This window comes from Macrosteles quadrilineatus, unplaced genomic scaffold (genome assembly GCF_028750875.1).
Source record: "Macrosteles quadrilineatus isolate MER2022 unplaced genomic scaffold, UCM_ALF_1.0 Scaffold_1__1_contigs__length_201487025, whole genome shotgun sequence".
Taxonomy (NCBI): Eukaryota; Metazoa; Arthropoda; class Insecta; order Hemiptera; family Cicadellidae; genus Macrosteles; species Macrosteles quadrilineatus.
Genome location: NW_026542594.1, coordinates 176,239,186 through 176,254,291, shown reverse-complemented (window position 1 = coordinate 176,254,291; position 15,106 = coordinate 176,239,186). Strand labels below are relative to the sequence as shown.

Below are 15,106 nucleotides of genomic sequence, written 5' to 3'. Positions count from 1 at the left end.
TCAGCTGACTAGTGTCCTTTATGTTTACGATTTTGGATATTTCGGTTGTCATGGTGACTAATGGGTGTTGAGTTGAATTAATGTTTAAAGAAGGTTCGTTTTGTTGTCCTGTTTTTTTTTTTTAAGTGTAAAATATAACCAAGTTGTAGAAAGTTCTGAAGAGTTTTATTTTCCCACATGTACCTCAAAGAAAACCAAGCTACGGGCCCGTTAACTGTAAATATCCATGGCCCCTCAGCCCGGCCATATCGGAACCTATGGTTATAAGCTATACTACTATTTAGTACTTATTTCGTACTATTTTGTACCTCCATTAATATAATTTGTACTTCTAAAAAAACTACTAAAAAAACTGAAAGACAAATAATTTTGAAAACTAGGGAATGTTGAAGCCATAATTTTAGTTTAGGGTTTCAGTTTTTTAGAAGATAAGTTTAAAATTGTAAAAAGTCTAGCAGCCGACGCTAACATTCTACATTCTAGAAATATTGATATTACTTCAGTTTTAGTTGACTACTAAATTCCCGTACGTAGGACGGGCCAACAGCTCGTTAAGTTTTACAACATAAATTAATTAAGAAAAAAGAAAGAAAAAATTAACAAAGTTGTGAACTTAATGTTGAATGAAATAAAAAAAAACACCACAGTACCCTCGCACCAAAATAGCCTAAACCTCGACACATTGATTACTTGGGTTGTATGAGTAGTACATATTGTTTAATATGAAGAACTAAATAGTTGGAGATAACCACCAAATAACTGCATCACTTGTTAATTATTGAGTACTAAATAATAGCATACCTTATAACTAGAAACTGTGACATGGCCGGGCTGAGGGGTAATTAACCACTAACAATAACATGATTACACATACAATATGTAACATAAGTAGTTTGTTTATCTTTGAGGTAATTTTTTTACCTCGAAAGGTACAAAAAAGTACGAACAAGGTACTAAATAGTAGCATAGCTTATAACTACAGGTTCCGATATGGCCGGGCTGAGGGGCCATTGACCTGTACAGTTAACGGGCCCGTAGCTTGGTTATCTTTGAAGTACAAATTATATTAATGGAGGTACAAAATAGTACAAAATAAGTACTAAATAGTAGTATAGCTTATAACCATAGGTTCCGAAATGGCCGGGCTGAGGGGTCATTGACCTGTACAGTTAACGGGCCCGTAGCTTGGTTTTCTTTGAGGTACAAATTATTTTAATGGAGGTACAAAATAGTACAAAATAAGTACTAAATAGTAGTATAGCTTATAACCATAGGTTCCGATATGGCCGGGCTGAGGGGTCATTGACCTGTACATTTAACGGGCCCGTAGCTTGGTATTCTTTGAGGTACAAATTATATTAATGGAGGTACAAAATAGGTACTAAATGATGGTATACATATTAGGATCAAATTCGAAAATGGCCGGGCCAGCATGTCACTGGCCCGGAATCCTAAATTAATTAGTTATCCGGTACCGAGTGGGGTACTAATTTTTTGTTTGTTGGTACTAAATAGTACGAAATAGGTACTAAATATTAGCATAATTCTTATGTACTAATTCCGTCATGGCCGGGCCAGTGACATGGACGTCTTAAACTTCGTGATATTTTAATAAATTCACATTTTCTACTGCTCTGATGTAAGTTGAAAATCATCTATTTTTTACTTGATAATATCATGAACGTATCACTGTCCTGTGTTTTTTTAAGCAAACCTTGAACATTGCTTGATGAACATAATTTTTTTAGGGTTTCCGTTTTTTTACAAATTAAGTTGTAAATGTTTTTGGTGTTATTGGAAAGAGCGCAACGTGAAGCTGTGCAGGAAACCTTCTTTTTAGGAAAATAATTAGATAGTGAGGCCCTGAGGTCCTTTAAAGTTTCGTATTCCTCCATAAGATTAACATGGGAAACAAACATTGTTATGAAACTCCAGCTGTTGTCAGATATGAAAAGTGAGAAGAAGAACATAATAATGTTAATTGTAAACAGTCAATAGGTTTGCTAATTTGACAGTTTGCTACAAACGTTTACTTACTTGGTTAAAATTAAATATTTACTAAGTATTTGAATTTGGGTTGGCGTAAATATTAAAATGGTCAAAAGCGATAGGGCTTGGATAATTTGATATAGGCCTACTAAAAAGAAAACTGAATCAACACTATGCTGCATTTCTAAGTTATCATTGAAAGAGCCGATTTGCAAACTATGGAAACATAGGAAAGTCATAGATCACCACCAAGGAGAAGAAATAGAAATATTTTTTTGTTTTGAATTTATAATCGTTATTTTGGACATAGACTAACCAACTAACTAAGGGAACTAGTATGTTTTATCTATGTTTTGGACGACCTAATGCGGCTATAAGTAAGGCTATTTGTAGAAAACACTAAAAAACAAGATCAGCTTTTAAAAAATTATAAGATATATAAAAGAAATGTTGATTATATTGATCTGTTTTGTACATCTTGAGTATCTATATATTAATTTGAAACTGTTTTTCTTTGTCATAGCTATTTTGAGAGAACGGCTGGGGGTAGAAACTCGGTAGGGGTGTCTAAAGAAAGGTCTTGGTCTGTAGATGAGCCATCAAAAGAGAAACGTGGTAAATTCCCTATGGGCTCTGCCCCAGTGGCCTTTAAAGTTCCATCCCATGTTATTCTTATGGAGAAAAACGGGGTTTTGTCACAGCTAATTTGAGAGAACGGCTGGGTGTAGAAACTTGGTAGGGGTGTCTAAAGAATTCTATTGGTCTGTAGGTGAGCCCTCAAAAGAGAAACGAGGTAAATTTCCTTGGGACTCTGCCCCAGAGGCCTTTAAAGTTCACTCAGTAATTTTGTTTACATTACGACCATATGGATAATGCTATGTACACTACTTTTAATGAACCAGCTGTTAATATTAAAATTGTATTCAAAGGTCTACTGAAACTGTCAAATTAAATGTTTACATTATTATTTATGATTTTAAATTGATTCTCCACTGCATGGCAAGTTTTTTATAGTTTCAACAAAATGATGAATTTATGATACGTTTTAAATGTTGTTATCAAAGATATATGCTTTATTGCTCTTAGAACATTTTAAATTATGAAATAAGTGTGACATATCAATTTTAAAGGAACATAATTATTCCTTATCGAGTTAGATATATTGTAAGGTTGGCACGTGCCTTTTTCTGCCTACAGTACTTTCAATTACCATTCATTTTTGAATTCAAGAAAGAACACTAGAAATTCATTTATTGGTATAAAAGTTTTCGACAATCGCGTAAAAAATTGTGTCATAGATGAGTACGTTGAGGATGAGAGCTGTGTTCAAGTTTTGGAATAGACTAACTACGGAGTATGTTTCATCTATGGTTTTTGTAAAGTATGTGAACTAATGTCAATTCAGGTATTTAAAAGAATGTGTACAGGGTTTTTACTTTGCTGTACACATGTAACAACGCATCTAAACCTCACTACATACAAAACATTCGGAAACACAACAGTGTCATCACATCTAATCGCATTTGCATAATTTGTTACCAAGGCTGGACTAGGTTATGGATTTGGTTCCGCAAATGTTCAAGATTTGTGATCAAATTTCCTACAATTATGGTTCATTCCATCCACGAAATACGTGCACAGCTTTATGTTATAGATCTGGCCAAGGCGAAACTATCCCATAAGTTAATGAATTATCAAGTAAGAACAGGATGATTAAATACATGGGTCGATGTGGCAAGAGAAGGAATTAAAATTGCTTAGATCGAAGTAAGAATCTTACTGCTTTCTAGAGAATCAGATATTTTTATCAAATACAAAAAAAAACTGATTTAATATGCTGATAAAATTCTGTATTTTTTATGACCAAAGATGAAGATTTACTTATAAATCCGGATACAATCTGAATGATTTTCCTAAAGCAGATTGAATTAGTTGTTAGTAATAAATATTGACTCTTTCCGTAACATGATAGATTAATTATATGAACTCATTCTCCCATATAGTGAAAGTGGCTTTGGTATGAAACAAACTCATGAACAAACAATTATAAGACTCCTAAAAAACCTTTTGGGCAACCTAAAGCCGATAAAAAGGTAGGAAATATTGTGATAAACGAATTCATCAATCACGTTTTTTAGGGAACACAATCGTCATACTTATTATGTTTATCCTCCCTTCTACTAAGATTTTAATGACTTCACTCTATCTATCGCAGTTAGCTGAATTTACATAAAACCTCAAGATTAACCGTCGATTTCGACGGGGCTCTACTAGTTTACATAATCTTTAAGTCGAATCTTTTTTTAAAGTCATAAATTATAACTATTATTTGTTTTAAAATAACGCCTGTGCTGTAATACTTAGCAATTGCTCGAATTCAAGAAACAGATACACTAGTTAACATTAACAAGGCGTAGTAAAGGCCCGTTTTGCCAGAAGCGTCTCGTGCGTCTGACGCTCAGCGTCTATCGCTCTGCGTCAATCGCTGCCCACTGCTTTGCATTGTTTTAGTTAAGTCTATTTTGCCAGAAGCGTCTATCGCTATAGCCGCCAGCGTCTGTAACTGAGACGCAAGCGTCTGACGCGGACCACTGCTCCTGGAGCAGACGGAGACGCAGTCGCTAGCGATTATTACTGGAATAAGCACGTGTTTAGTTGTTGACTTAACTTTTGTTTCTTTAAATAAGTTGTGTTTTCAAGTTTAGTGACATGTCACAAACAAAGTGGGGATTCAATAGTGAAGAAGATGAAAAACTGATTGAATCCATTTCAGCACACGACTGTTAAGTCAATCGTTAACTGATTTTCAATTAACAATTTAAAATATCTTTCTTCAGGCCTCTTTAAAAACATAGTACGCACTTCTTTCCTAGGTTTGGTTTGCACAACATTTCTAATATCTCATCATCGTCGAATTCCTCAGCTAACAAATACTTTACTATTTGCTTTTTATAGGTCATTTTCAGAAACACTCCTTTTGCCACCAAAGTAAACCACTTACTGATCAAATAATCGCAAGGAACAGACGCTTCTGGCAAAATAGGCCCGAGCGATAGACGCTGAGCGATTATTGCTCTAGCGATCATCGCTGAGCGTCAGACGCACCAGACGCTTCTGGCAAAACGGGCCTTAAGTATCTAGAAAACTGAGTTATATCGGAATTTTGGTAGGAACAGGAAGCCGGGTCCAGGCTGATTGCGAGTTTCTAGTTGTGTGAGTGACTGTGACTGTATGGCTGTGTAGGTCAACGATGTAAAGAACTACTGGATTGCGCTCTCAGTGGCGTAGCGGGCACTGTTTTCGGTCTAGCTTCCCCCACTCCCTACTGGCAGAGGCTGCCGCAGCCCCATACACTCACCATTATAAAACACACCTTTTTAGTCGCAAGTCTGTTAAAATATATAGAGATAAATTATTGCTAACGCATATTAAACTTTTTTTATTATTCTAAACTTTATGTCTGTTTAGTTTCTTGCAGAAAATAACACATGGGAACTCTTTAAAACTACACATTCGCTACATTTGATTTTAGATGTTTGTAGTCAACTGATATTGCTACTACCAAATTATGTATGGTAAATTAATAATCAGTAATAGCAAATAAAGGATATAAAATAAAATATGTGTAATTTCAAACCCATCATTAAACGAAAACGTACTAGGCCTACACATTAAACATTTATGAATAGAATAAACCTGTTCAGTTTTTGCTGAATATATTTTTTTTGCGTAAACGCAAATCTTTTTCTTTCGCTTTTTTGTGATATATTTTGTAAGATACGTTCTCATCACACAATGAAAAAAGTATGTATTAAAGTCAAAAATATCTGCGGCAAAAACCTAACAAAATCGTTCTATTCATAAATGTTTAATATGTAATATATTTCCGTTTAATAAATATGTTTGAAATTACAAATATTGTACTGTCTGTAATTGCTTTGCGATTAATTATTATTTTACCATGTAAATTTTGGAACTAGCAATGTCAGTAGTTTTCTATAATATCCAAAATTCAGTATAGTGAATGTTTTAGTTTTGCAGAAATAAAATGGGTTATTTTATGCAAGAAACGAAACAGACATAAAGCATTGAATAGTAAAAAGAGTTTGACATGCGTTAGCAACATAATATCTCTGTATATTTCAACAGACCGGCAGCTAAAAAGGTGTGTTTTATAATGGTGAATGTATGGGCTGCGTCGGCTTCTGCCAGTCGATGGTGGGGGAAGCTAGACCGCGCGGCCAACACTGAGCCAGCGATCCATGAGTTGTTTATATCGTTGGTGTAGGTATGTTGCCATGCCAACCGCCACGAGCCACGTGGACGTACAGTAGTTCAAACATGAACCAGTAGAGCGCGGCCCAGATCAGTCAGTCAGTGGCAATGGCAACATTTAAAAATATTATCCAACGGTCGTTTCAGAGCGATCTGTTGTGTTCTTGTTCTAATGTTCCATTGTGTGTGACTGAATCACTGAATTGATCACTAACGTTGGCCAGGGTGCTATCGCAGCATTCAACCTTCACCCAAAAATGGTAGACAACAATTTCATTATTGAACCGTATGTTGTCGCCTTAAAACCATGTATTGCTTGTAATGATTGGTAAGGATATATTTTGTATCCCGTTTCCAGTGATATGGGATACAAAATATGTCCTTACCAATAAAAGATATTAAAATAAAAATTAAACATAAATTGGTCAGTCACCGTGTTGTTTATGATGTATTGAACTACTTTGAGATAAGTTCAATTCTTGATAAACTACTTGATTTTGATTTTTCATATACAGTAGTATCAATATTGAAGTTTACACATAGTAAGTTACATTGAATTATATTTCAGTAACTTATTCCATATATATCAATATTTCCAAACGCAGCCTATTGCTACCGGCAAAAGTTACGTTGGCATTGTTTTCGTCAAAACCTTTTAAGTTAGTTTATATATTAGTTACTATTCTGAATCCTGAGCCCTAAACGTGGTTTATATACGAAGTGATGTTGGTGTTCACTAACCTAAATAAAACGACTTGATTGAATTTAAATAAATGAATTAGTTTTGTTTTTATTTGATTACAGTTAAATACGAGTTTGATCGTACAGAGACTGGACAAATGTATTCAAATTGGGAAAACCGACAAATATTCTATTATTTTGTCATGATTGCAAAAACTGTAGTGACGAATAAATCAATGTGAATTTATATTTATAACCTTGTTACCGACCTCTTCTGATGGACTGAGAGCTAAGGAGGTCGTCTTTGGAAAACGCCGAAATATGTCTGGGGTTGTAAATTCTTGGCTAGCAGCTACGAAGGTCAACGAACGTCAAAGAGATGCCGCTGTCTCGGGTTTTCCTTAAGGGTTGGCTGTTAACAGGTGTTCGCACGGTGACACTATAGGGAGAGAAAGTAGGGACGGGAGCGAAACCATGTCGGTCAGCGCTAGATCAAAGCTGTGAGACGGCCCCGTCAGCCCATGTATTTCATACTTTTTTTGTAGTCTCGGGGAGAAATTCCAAGCCGGGCGTGGCGCCGTTTTCAATTTCAACACTTCCTTATGAAGCCCCTGACCTTGGTTGAATTAAATCTTTTTTCCCTACGCTAAGTTTGTTAGTTTATGGTAATATGTTATAAACAACAGACGAATAAGACGTTATACCATAATAATATTATGATGGACTACCAATAGACATTTAAGGCTTCCTTGAGTAAAGTAAACTCACTTACTTACCTCAATGAACCACACGATCACAGGCGAGAGGATAGATGTATAGATATGATATATTGATTAGATGTATATATATATAGATGTATGGGTATTCATCTATCCTATCGCCAGTGATCGTGTGGTTAGAGCATGATTATTGAATAGTTAGGTCAACCATATACATTTTGCCAGATAACTTCGTAATTTCCTGGTCTGTCTCAATCATATTTATACTGACTATTCTACACATTGTATATTACCATTAGAATACCTCAAAGTTGATGTGATGGACTTAGGAAAAAGATTGTGCACTTTTCCTGACGCAAATTCCTATCAACCATATAGATTTTGCCTTATAGCTTCGTAATTCACTGGACTGCCTCAATCATATTTATACTGAGTATTCTACACATTGTATATTAGCATTAGAATACCTCAAAGTTGATGTGATGGGCTTAGGAAAAAGATTGTGCACTTTTCCTGATGCGAGTTCCTATCAACCATATACATTTTGCCATATAACTTCGTAATTTACTAGACTGCCGCAATAATACTCATACTAATTATTCTAAACATTGTATATTACCATTAGAATAGCTCAAAGTTGATGTGATGGGCTTGGGAAAAAAGATTATGCACTTTTTATGTTCGGAGTTTTAATTGATCGCGTTATATTAAGCCTAAGCTACGTATATTGTACAGTGCGGTCTCAAATATGCCTTTTAAAATACGTCAATTAATTAGTTTTATTTTGTATACACGTTTTATCAATGTATAATTGACATTATATAAATATAAAAACATCATTTCGCACCGTATTGTCATTGATTTGTGTTTCCGACATCCCTGCAAAACACGTTTGTGGCGTCCGCAGGCGTACCAACCCACATCTATTACAAACCGAAACTTTTCCTGACGGAAATTCCTATAAACCATATAGATTTTGCCTTATAGCTTCGTAATTCACTGGACTGCCGCAATCATATTTACCCTGAGTATTCTACACATTATATATTACCATTAAAATACCTCAAAGTTGATGTGATGGGCTCAGGAAAAAGATTGTGCACTTTTCCTGATGCGAGTTCCTATCAACCATATACACTTTGCCTTATAGCTTCGTAAATCACTGGACTGCCTCAATCATATTTATACTGAGTATTCTACACATTGTATATTACCATTAGAATACCTCAAAGTTGATGTAATGGGCTTAGGAAAAAGATTGTGCACTTTTCCTGATGCTAGTTCCTATCAACCATATACACTTTGCCTTATAGCTTCGTAAATCACTGGACTGCCTCAATCATATTTATACTGAGTATTCTACACATTGTATATTACCATTAGAATACCTCAAAGTTGATGTGATGGGCTTAGGAAAAAGATTGTGCACTTTTCCTGATGCGAGTTCCTATCAACCATATACATTTTGCCATATAACTTCGTAATTTACTGGACTGCCGCAATCATATTTACCCTGAGTATTCTACACATTGTATATTACCATTAGAATACCTCAAAGTTGATGTGATGGGCTTAGGAAAAAGATTGTGCACTTTTCCTGATGCGAGTTCCTATCAACCATATACTTTTTGCCATATAACTTCGTAATTTACTGGACTGCCGCAATCATACTCATACTGATTATTCTACACATTGTATATTACCATTAGGATACCTCAAAGTTGATGTGATGGGCTTAGGAAAAAGATTGTGCACTTTTCCTGATGCGAGTTCCTATCAACCATATACACTTTGCCTTATAGCTTCTTAAATCACTGGACTGCCTCAATCATATTTATACTGAGTATTCTACAAATTGTATATAACCATTATAATACCTCAAAGTTGATGTGATGGGCTCAGGAAAAAGATTGCGCACTTTTCCTGATGCGAGTTCCTATCAACCATATACATTTTGCCATATAACTTCGTCATTTACTGGACTGCCGCAATCATACTCATACTGATTATTCTACACATTGTATATTACCATTAGAAAACCTCAAAGTTGATGTGATGGGCTTAGGAAAAAGATTGTGCACTTTTCCCGATGCGAGTTCCTATCAACTATATACATTTTGCCATATAACTTCGTAATTTACAGAACTGCCGCAATCATACTCATACTGACTATTCTACACATTGTATATTACCATTAGAATACCTCAAAGTTGATGTGATGGGCTTAGGAAAAAGATTGTGCACTTTTCCTGATGGGAGTTCCTATCAACCATATACATTTTGCCATATAACTTCGTAATTTACTGGACTGCCTCAATCATATTTATACTGAGTGTTCTACACATTGTATATTACCATTAGAATACCTCAAAGTTGATGTGATGGGCTTAGGAAAAAGATTGTGCACTTTTCCTGATGCGAGTTCCTATCAACCATATATATTTTGCCATATAACTTCGTAATTCACTGGACTGCCGCAATCATATTTATACTGAGTATTCTACACATTGTATATTACCATTAGAATACCTCAAAGTTGATGTGATGGGCTTAGGAAAAAGATTGTGCACTTTTCCCGATGCGAGTTCCTATCAACTATATACATTTTGCCATATAACTTCGTAATTTACAGGACTGCCGCAATCATACTCATACTGATTATTCTACACATTGTATATTACCATTATAATACCTCAAAGTTAATGTGATGGGCTCAGGAAAAAGATTGTGCACTTTTCCTGATGCGAGTTCCTATCAACCATATACATTTTGCCATATAACTTCGTAATTTACTGGACTGCCGCAATCATACTCATACTGATTATTCTACACATCGTATATTACCATTAGAATACATCGAATTTGATGTGATGGGCTTAGGGTCAACATTGTGCACTTTTTCCTGATGCAAGTTCCTATCAACCATATACATTTTGCCATATAACTTCGTAATTTAGGGGACTGCCTCAATCATATTTATACTGAGTATTCTACACATTGTATATTACCATTAGAATACCTCAAATTTGATGTGATGGGCTTAGGGTCAACATTGTGCACATTTTCCTGATGCAAGTTCCTATCAACCATATACATTTTGCCATATAAGTTCGTAATTTAGGGGACTGCCTCAATCATATTTATACTGAGTATTCTAGACATTGTATATTACCTTTATAATAGCTTAAAGTTGGTGTGATGGGCTTAGGAAAACGATTATGCACTTTTTTATGTTCGGAGTTTTAATTGATCGCGTTATGATAAGCCATAGCTACGTATAATGTACAGTACGGTCTCAAATATCCTTTTAAAATACGCCAATTAATTAGTTTTAACGTGTATACACGTTTTATCAAGGTATAATTGACATTATATAAATGAAAAACATCATTTCGCACCGTATTGTCATTGAATTGTGTTTCCGACATCCCTGCAAAACACGTTTGTGGCACCCACAGGCGTACCAACCCACATCTATTACAAACCGAAAAAGCGCCGATGAAAAGAGCCGCTAACTTCACGACGTTGGTTGACGTTAGGATTTTTTGGAATCCGAATTCAGGATCTTTGTTGTAAAACCGTCTGCTATAAATTTGCCGCCATTACGTTGAGCGTGTTAGACACAGACTTAACTAGAATCCACTTAGAATGTAGTTTAGCCAATGGTTAAATAGAGTTTTTATTACAGTTATTATGATTATATAATTTGTCATTATTTTAATTATATATGCATTCAAAATGCTATGTTTTGCTGATTTTGTATCTGCATACTTACAGCTGGTCTGAGCCTCCAGGGATGTTGGATGTTACTTACTGTGCTATCGTCAACCTGGAGAAAACCCCAACCTTTACAGTCATATTAACAAGGTGAGGTATATTACATTAATTTATTTAATACCATGCCTTCATTTTTACAATTGTTCACTGGATAAACTGTGTCAGATTTGAAAATAAAAACTTTCTACCATTAGCTTCTCAACAACCTTTATCATGGGTAAGCGGTGGAAGTAACTCTGGTATTTTTTATGAAAAATTACAAAAACTTTTGTTGAACCGTAATTTTAAAACAATCACGGAAGTTTACACGATTCAGAATTATGATGAAGAACCATACTAATTTTAATCAAACCAGATTTTTTAATAAGATTTTTCATCATGTATTTTATGGTGTTTTAATGCGAAAATAAAGTAACAATACCTTTTAAACACTTTACTTTTTACATTTTTTACAAAAATGGGAGTTATACCATTCTGTTAAGAATTTAAAGGGCTATATCATACTACATTTTAATCAAATCGTTCGGGTTATTTTTGAGATTTTTTCCTGGAACGAAAGGTTGTTCCCAGAAACCCCACAAAATTTCGCGATTTCAAGACACGGTAACTTTTTCACTGCGATCATGGAAGACATTGGTGATGATTCCATGAATGTAGAAGATATGCATGATTCAAATAACGTCCACTCTATATCACCAACGATCGCAGGAGGGGACATTCCAGCGGTACGGTATCGCGGCAGAAATTCATGATTTTACCACGACATCAGAAGACGTTCATGATTCCTCCTCTGTGACCACAGGAGACATGCAGAATTTGCCCACTATTACTTACGGGACTAAGCAACTTGAACTTATTCAAGCATTCAAGCAACCGCCCTGAAGTAGTAGACTTGAGGAGTGAGGAGAGCGAGGGTTGAGAAGTTGCCGCTGAAATCGCATGTTGGCAGTGCAGCCCCCACACACATATTTCTAACTACCGATGTTAGTTCTCATATATGACACCCACAACCACGGAAATTTTAACCATTCATCGCGATCGCAGGAGACGATCACAATATCACCGAGACCGCAAAGCAAAATGACTACAATATTTCGTAGCAACCACGGGAAATGAACTCCCGTGAAAATGTGGGAAATGCTTTGGGTTAATGAATTCGCTTTGACCGCAGGACATTTTTCCGATTCCATCGTTACCGTGGGAGACGATCAAGTAACATATTTGAAATCCATTCCATGACACTTGGTAATTTAAAGAATGTCTAAAATGTGGGGATAACCCACATCACCGCCAACAATTATGGTATAAGGTAAGAGTCAACCCCATCAGCTGATCCAAAGGCGAGCAGACAGTTCTACTCGGAGCGACACTAGCGCTCCGGCCGGAAAGGACCAACCGCCGGCAACCAGGTTTGTCTTGCTTGTACCACACACCGCAAAAGGACTCCTGGGTCTACTCTACAGTTAGTAAGGTACCCATAATGTCTAAGTAGTTAATTAATCTTTTGGGGGGTAAGGGGAATCATATCTTTTTCTAAATTAGACCAAGATCAACCAACCAACAATAAATTAATTCAAGTAACTAAATTAAACTTTACGGTTATCGATATCATGTTTAGGGCAAGTTGCTGCAGGCGTTTCACAATGGCGAGGAGTAGTTAGAGTTGAATAAGATGTAGTTAATCTATTTATTTGAGACCTATCAAAGCTGGCTTATGCTGAGCAGGGTTTTCGTGAGTGCTATGGGGAAGTGGAATCAGCACGATTTTCATTAAGGGTGGATCTGGCTGGGTTTATTCCAGTCACGACCCCGCAAAAAATATCATGCCAAATCATGTATGATCATGCCAAATAAAACATGCTCCCTTAGGTATGATGTTTAAATCCCCATTCAAACCTCTTTGTACATAGCTGCTCCTTTTTAGTTTCTTTTTCTTTTTCTTTTCTCCACTCTAGTGTTTGAAATTTTGAAAGTTTTTTTTTTTTTTTTTTTTTTTTTTTCTTATTCTGAGCTCTTAAGGCTCAAGGCTTGGATAATTGCTCCACGCAGCCTGTTCGATGTCTAATGTTAACTATTACTCACTGAATCCTTCTGTGGTTGTCTTGTCTTTGGGCATTTGACACTTTCTGTAACAAAGGTTAGGTTATGTTAGTTACACAGTTTACATTTATGTTGTTATTATTTTGATTGTTATGTTTCTTTTTTTGTTTCGGAGCACACTATGGTTTTTTGAGGTTTGTTACGTTTTTTTTTTTCATTGATGTGTAAAACAAATAGGAAATCTAGGGTTCCTGGGATTTAGGGAAGGGAGAGAAGGTATCTTCTTCGCCTGGGGCCCGTCAGGCTTGCCTAACCCAGAAATGGGGAGGGGGGCCACGGATGAAGAATCCCAAGAATGGACAACATAAATGTGACAATTATGTACAGTTGGTGTTTGGAAGGTTTCTTGTTTCTTTAAAGTCTCTTATTTATTTATTTCAAATATATGTTAATTTCCTTATAAATTTTGTCGTTTTTGGAGCTGAGTGCTGCTGCAAGGTTAGTCTTATACTCTTTGTAGATTTCTTTTAGGCAAGATTTCCTGAAGACTTCATAGCTTGGGCATTCCCAAAATAGATGCTGGAGAGTTTCTTCTTGGCCTAACGTGCATCGAAGGCAAAGTGGTGTAAAATACATGTTCTTAGAGTGTAAATGTTTGTTGAAGTTGGCATGACCTAGTCTGAGTTTGCAAATGTTGATTATTTCGTTTCGCTGTAATTTGGATTCATAGAACCATGGTCTTTTGGGAATTTCCTTTTGAATTTTCTTGTGCCACTGGGCTTTGGCAGAGAACAAAATTGTATTACTGTAAACTTCTCTATGTCTTTTCTTCCTGTACGATTTGAAGTCATTGAAAGGAACGTGTACATCCGTAACAGATTCCCCATCATTAGCTGCCTGCTTAGCCAATTGATCAGCCATCTCATTATTTTGAATGCCTATGTGACTAGGTACCCAGTGGAGTACATAGCGTTTTGGGCTTTGCTGGGCTTTGGAGATAATTTTGTAGATAATATCATCACTTGTTCTGGAGTGTTTATAGTTTTCAATTGCTGAAATAGCTGATTGAGAGTCAGAGAAAATAATTATATTTTGGTTTTGCAATGTCTCACTGAAGACAATGCTTTTATATATGGCATATAATTCAGCAGAATAATTTGACATGATGTTATTCAATTTGTACGTGTAGCTCGTGAGTAGTTGCGGGATGTAGAAGGCTGCGCCAACTGTGGATGCTGTTTTTGATCCATCTGTAAATATCTGTAGAAATTTGCTATAGGTTATGTTGGAAGTAATAAAATGTTGTTGTTTTAGGCTATGATTATTCCCCTCCTTTTTGTTTTTGTTTAATGTTGCATCATAGGTTGTTTTGCATAGAATCTTATCTTCTATCATAGAAATTGGTTTTATCATGTCATATTCGTTCATGATTCTAGGGATGTCATGAATATTAGGTATTATGTTTGTTATTATTGCATTAGCCATACTAATGTACAAAGGCCAGTTCTTGTGAGCCCAATACTTGTTGTTTATAGCCGTAGCATGCAGATAGAGTAGGTTGAAGTAGGCAGGATGGTCGCTATTTGTGAGAATTTTGTAGATAATCCTTTCAGTGATCATTATTC

At 35.7% G+C, this 15,106-nt stretch overlaps 1 protein-coding gene across 6 annotated transcripts in view; it reads left to right on the top strand.

Moving 5' to 3' along the window:
- Positions 1-12,596: 12,596 nt before the first annotated feature.
- LOC128990576 (kinesin-like protein Klp61F) overlaps positions 12,597-15,106 on the top strand; it is a 28,333-nt gene continuing 25,823 nt past the window's right edge. Inside the window, exon 1 of one of the 6 annotated variants that reach the window (XM_054413015.1) lies at positions 12,597-12,912. The gene's annotated coding sequence lies outside the window, so the exon portion shown is untranslated. The other 5 variants (XM_054413072.1, XM_054413046.1, XM_054413064.1 and 2 more) reach the window with 5 other exon arrangements.